Consider the following 6,665-nt stretch of genomic DNA (forward strand, 5'->3'; position numbering starts at 1 on the left):
GAAAAGTTACAACAGACAACACAGAAATACAAAGCATCATAAGAGACTACTACAAGCAACTCTACACCAATAAAATGGACAACCTGGAAGAAATGGACAAATTCTTAGAAAGGTATAACCTTCCAAGACTGAACCAGGAAGGAATAGAAAATATAAACAGATGAATCACAAGTAATGAAATTGAAACTGTGATTAAAAATCTTCCAACAAACAAAAGTCCACGACCATGTGGCATCACAGGTGAATTTTTTCAAAAATTTGGAGAAGAGCTAACACCCATCCTTCTCAAACTCTTCCAAAAAATTGCAGAAGGAACACTCCCAAACTTATTCTATGAAGCCACTATCACCCTGATACCAAAACCAGACAAAGATACTACCAAAAAAAAAAAAAAATACAGATCAATATCACTGATGAATATACATGCAAAAATCCTCAACAAAACACTATCAAACAGAATCCAACAGCACATTAAAAACATGAAACAGCATGATCAAGTGGGATTTATCTCAGGGATGCAAGTATTCTTCAATACATGGAAATCAATCAATGTGATACAACATACTATCAGTTTGAAGGATAAAAACCATATGATAATCTCATTAGATGGAGAAAAATCTTTTAACAAAATTCAATACCCATTTATGATAAAAACTCTCCAGAAAGTGGGCATAGAGGGAACTTACTTCAAACTAATAAAGATCATATATGACAAGCCCATAACAAACATCAATCTTAATGGTGAAAAACTGAAAATATTTCCTTTAAGGTCAGGAACAAGGATGTCAACTGTTGCCACTATTATTCATCATAGTTTTGGAAGTCTTAGCCACAACAATCAGAGAATAAAAAAGAATAAAAGGAATCTAAATTAGAAAAGAAGAAGTAAAACTGTCACTGTTTGAAGATGACATGATAATATGCATAGATCATCCCAAAGATGCCACCAGAAAACTACTAGAGCTAAAGAATGAATTTGGTAAAGTTCCAGGATACAAAATTAATACACAGAAATCTCTTGTATTCCCATACACTGACAGCAAAAGATCAGAAAGAGAAATTAAGGAAATGACCCCATTCACCATTGCAACACAAAGAATAAAATACCTAGGAATAAAACTACTTAAGGTACATACCTAAGGTACAGTATGGTACTGGCAGAAAAAAAACAGAAATATAGATCAATGGTGCAGGATAGAATGTCCAGAGATAAACCCACATACATATGGGCACTTAATTTACAATAAAGGAGGCAAGAACATACAATGGGGAAAAGACAACCTCTTCAATAAATTGCACTGGGAAAACTGGACAGCTACATGTAAAAGAATAAAATTAGAACACTCCCTAAAACCATCCACAAAAATAAACTCAAAATGGATTAAAAACTTAAATGTAAGGCCAGAGACTTAGAAGAAGACATAGGAAAAACACTCTTTGACATAAACCACAAGATCTTTTTTTGACCCACCTCCTAGAGTAATGGAAATAAAAATAAACAAATGGGACATAATTAAACTTAAAAGCTTTTGCATAACAAAGGAAACTATAAACAAGACAAAAAAGACAACCCTCAGAATGGGAGAAAATATTTGCAAACAAACCAATGGACAAAGGATAAATCTTCAAAATATATAAACAACTCATGCAGCTCAATATTTAGAAAAAACAAAAAACCAAAAAAACACCCCATCAAAAAATGGGCATGGGGCTTCCCTGGTGGCGCAGTGGTTGAGAATCCGCCTGCCGATGCAGGGGATACGGGTTCGTGCCCCGGTACGGGAGGATCCCACGTGCCGCGGAGCGGCTGGGCCCGTGAGCCATGGCCGCTGAGCCTGCGCGTCCGGAGCCTGTGCCCCGCAACGGGAGAGGCCACAACAGTGGGAGGCCCGCGTACCACAAAAAAAAAAAAAAAAAAAAAAAAAATGGGCAGAAGAACTAAATAGACATTTCACTAAAGAAGACATACAGATGGCCAAGAGGCACATGAAAATCTACTCAACATCATTAATTATTAGAGAAATGTAAATCAAAACTACAATGAGGTATATCCTCACACCGGTTAGAATGGGCATCATCAGAAAATCTACAAACAACAAATGCTGGAGAGGGTGTGAAGAAAAGGGAACCCTCTTGCACTGTTGGGGGTAATATTAATTGATACAGCCACTATGGAGAACAGTATGGAGGTTCCTTAAAAAAACTAAAAATAGAATTACTATATGACCCAGCAATCCCACTGCTGGGCATATACTCAGAGAAAACTGAAATTCAAAAAGACACATGCACCCCAATATTCATTGCAGCACTATTTACAATAGCCAGGTCATGGAAGCAACCTAAGTGTCCATCAACAGATGAACGGATAAAGAAAATGTGGTACATTTATACAATGGAATATCACCCAGCCATAAAAAGGAACAAAATTGGGTCATTTTTAGAGATGTTGTTGGACCTAGAGGCTGTCATACAGAGTGAAGTAAGTCAGAAAGAGAAAAATATCATATATTAATGCACATATGTGTAATCTAGAAAAATAGTACAGATGAAGCAGTTTGCAAGGCAGGAATAGAGACACAGATGTAGAGAACAAATGTATGGACACCAAGGGGGGAAAGCGGGAGCGGTGAGGTGGTGGTAGTGAGACGAATTGGGAGATTGGGATTGACATATATACACCAAAATGAATAAAATAGATAACTAATACGAACCTGCTGTATAAAATAAAATTCAAAAAAAAAAAAAAAAGTCAATGTCCATGACACTTCATAATTAAACATCTGAAAACTAAAAGCAAAGACAAGAACTGACAAGGGCCAGAGAGAAATAATGCATGGCTGATGGGGAAGAGAAGTTAGAATGACATCAGATTTCTCATATGAAACCATGGAGGCCAAAAGAAAGAGCTACTACATCTTTCAAGTTCTGAGATGAAAGGACTGTGAGAAGTGAATTCTCCACCTGGTGAACATGTCCTTCATGAATGGAGGAGGAACACAGACATTTTTCAGACGAGGAAAACTTAGAGAAATATCGCTAACAAACCCACCCTGGAAGAATTGCTAAAGGAATGCCTCTACAGAGAAAGGAAACAAAAGAAGAAAGCTTTTGTTTCTTCTTCTTCCATGGAAATTAAGGGACTTAAATGAAAGTAAGGTTTTTACACTCCACACGAATTGCCAAAATTTTGATACCACTAAGCTGTGTTAGTGAAATACGTGTATGGTAATATCAAGAACACTAAGAAAATTATACAAAGTGAGATACTCGAGAACATCATAAATAAATCAGGAGGAATCTAAAGCTTTCACATATCTGATTTCTTAAAGATTAGTCATTAAAGTAAATTATTAAGAAAAAGTGACTCAATATTATGTAATAACCTAAATGGGAAAATAATTTGAAAAAGAATAGATACCTGTATATGTATAACTGAATCACTTTGCTGTACATCTGAAACTATCACAAAATTGCTAATCAAATATACTTCAATATAAAATAAAAAATTTAAAAAATAAAAATAAATTTAAAAATATTTTCAGCTTTCTTTTTTTATTAAATTTATTTACTTTAATTATTTTTGACTGCGTTGGTTCCTCATTGCTGCACACGGGTTCTTTTCTAGTTGCGGCAAGTGGGGGCTGCTCCTTGTTGCAGTGCATGTGTCTCGTATTGCAGTGGCCTCTCTTTTTGCAGATCACAGCCTCCAGGCATGCTGACTTCAGCAGTTGTGGCACTAGGGTTCAGTAGTTGTGGCTCGTGGGCTCTAGAAAGCAGGCTCAGTAGTTGTGGCAAATGGGCTCAGCTGCTCCATGGCATGTGGGATCTTTCCAGACCAGGGCGCAAACCCGTATCCTGTGCATAGAAAGGCAGACTCCCAATCACTGTGCTACCAAGGAAGTCCCTCAGCTTTCTTTTAAGCTATTCTTGTGAGTGTATAGTAATAACTCATTATGGTTTTAATTTACACTTTCCTAATGATTAATGATGCTGAGTGTTTTTAATGTGTTTTTTGTCATTTTAATATATTCATTTATTAAATGTCCTTCAAATCTTTTGTGAGTTTTAAAATTATATTTGTCTTCTTATTGAATTATAAGTGTTCCTTACATAAAGGACAAATCCTTTGTCATGTAAGGATATACATATATATATATATCAGATAGATCTGACATAAGACATAGATGATAGATAAATAGGTAGATATGGATATAGATATAGATTATGATGGCTTCGTGAAGTACTTTTTCCCAATATGAACTTGCCTTTTCAATTTTTAAAGTGTCCTTAAATAAGCAAAAGTTTTAATGAAGTCCTCATTAACCAGTTCTGCCTTTTATTAGGTAAAGAAATAAAATACCTATCTTGTTAAAAGCCTCAGTTATTTTAGTCTGTGTTAAAGCAGCCAAATCAATAATGTAATTAATGTATAAATATTAGTACACCAGAACACTACCAACTATCTACAATAAACACGTACTGCTTTTGGAAACAGAAAAGTATAAACATTTTTAAGATAGTCTCCATGTTCAAGAAAGCAACATAATTAAATATATAAACTCCAGTCCTCTCACAAACTCAAGTGGCTACAATAAAAACAACAGAAAGAGGTTGAAATTAATATCTGCTCTAGAAACTGGGAAAATATACTTTTTATACATTCAAAACATTGAGGAATGCAACACTACGTGTTGCGAGACTGCACCGTAAGAACAAATTTTAAAATATATACATTTTAGGAATAATTAAAGGACCACTTAAGAACCCCATTACTTTCTCTGTACTAATTCCCAGCTCAAGGGAAGCTGAGACTTGAGGCAGTATATTAAGATTGTGAAAATAATCTGTACCTACTGTATAGCACAGGGAGCTCTACTCAATACTCTGTAATGGCCTATATGGGAAAAGAATCTAAAAAAGAGTGGATATATGTGTATGTATAACTGATTCACTTTGCTGTACACCTAAAACTAACACAACATTGTAAATCAATTATACTCCAATAAAAATTATTAAAAAAGGAGATACCCAGCAAATGCTGAAAATACTTTATGCTATTGATATTTAGATTCTATTGTAAACACTCCTTCATTTTCAAATACTGACTTCATAAATATTGAATGTGATTATTTTTCATCTTATTCCCTGAGGAGAGTAATGTAAGGATTATGTTGTATTATACCTATGCTTGAAAACTCTATTAAATATTTATATAATGAAAAAAGATTATATGAGCAACTTTAGAAATTTTTGCACATATTGGAACTACATAGATCAAAATTTTCAAAGTTGACCTAACCCATTTCCCATTTACCACAGAAAATGGGCCAAAAATTAACAGATACATAGCTGCTGCTGATTCCGTAGAAGATTAATCCTACCACTTAGAGAATGTGATCATTAAATCACCTTATTGTAGTTATCTAATGGAAAAAAAATGAAATGAAGAGCTAGAGAGCGAAGAAGAGAGAGTGAGAATGAAATAAAATCAAACAGACAAATGTTTTCTTAATGCTGTAGAATTCTTCTTCTGCCCAAAGTGCAAGCAGACCTAATTCGGTAAAGTCGAACACACAAACATCTTTGATAGAACCTGTATCAATTTTTTAAATTGAAGTATATTTGATGTACAATATTATGTTAGTTTCAAGTGTACAACTTAGTGATTCAACATTTAAAATATATTATGAAATGATCACCATGATAAGTCTAATAAACCATCATTACAGTGTTATTGACTCTATTCCTTATGCAGTATATTACCTCCATGTGACTTAATTATTTTATAACTAGAAGTCTGTACCTCTTAATTCCCTTCAGCTATTTCACCCAACCCCTCACCCCATCTCAATTTTGAAAGCTGAAATAAAAATTCATTTAAAAAAAGAAAAGAGTAATTAAGCTAAAAATGTAGAAGAAACATACCCTAAAGAAAAGTTTAGAAAATACCCCATATCTTAGTACCAAACAAACAGATGTCCTCAAACTCTGCAGTCTTTTCCAACCCTGTAGCATTTACTCCTGTTGACTGTTTTTCTTTATGAAGCCTTTCCTCCAGACTATAAAGATGCCATCCTTTCCTAGTTAACTCCTCTTAGAACATGCATTCTGTCCTTCACTTCATTTGTTAGCTCTTTGTGCTACTACTTTTCCATCCCTCTCATTAGGTATAGTGTCATCACTCTTCATTGGTGATAATATCCATACCCATGCTTTAAAATATTATCTTTATGTCCATGAAATCTACCAGTAACTTCTGGGAAATTGTTAAACATTTTATGGACATCTCCAACAGGATAGTTATTAGGCATGTCCACAGCAATCTGTGAAAAAAATATCCAGTGTCTTATTGTTGCTTCCAGGTGTTTTGAGAAGGATTTACATAATGAATCTTTGATAACAGTCAAACTTGGTTTTCCTCTCACTGCAATACACTGGGGACATTGGCCTTACATATACCTTAAATATATCCTGTTTTCTATTCCCACTAACACCAGCATCAAGGAATCCAAAATTGCCCTGCTCTAATTCCTTCCTTCTAATGGGCACCCTGGTCTTAGCTTATTAATTTGTACATAACTGCTTCTCCTTCAGTCCATCCCAGATGATATTGTTAGACTGGTCTTCTGATACCACAATGAAGATTACATGACACTCATGTTGAA

The sequence above is a fragment of the Kogia breviceps genome, chromosome 16 (assembly GCF_026419965.1).
Source record: "Kogia breviceps isolate mKogBre1 chromosome 16, mKogBre1 haplotype 1, whole genome shotgun sequence".
Classification (NCBI taxonomy): Eukaryota; Metazoa; Chordata; class Mammalia; order Artiodactyla; family Physeteridae; genus Kogia; species Kogia breviceps.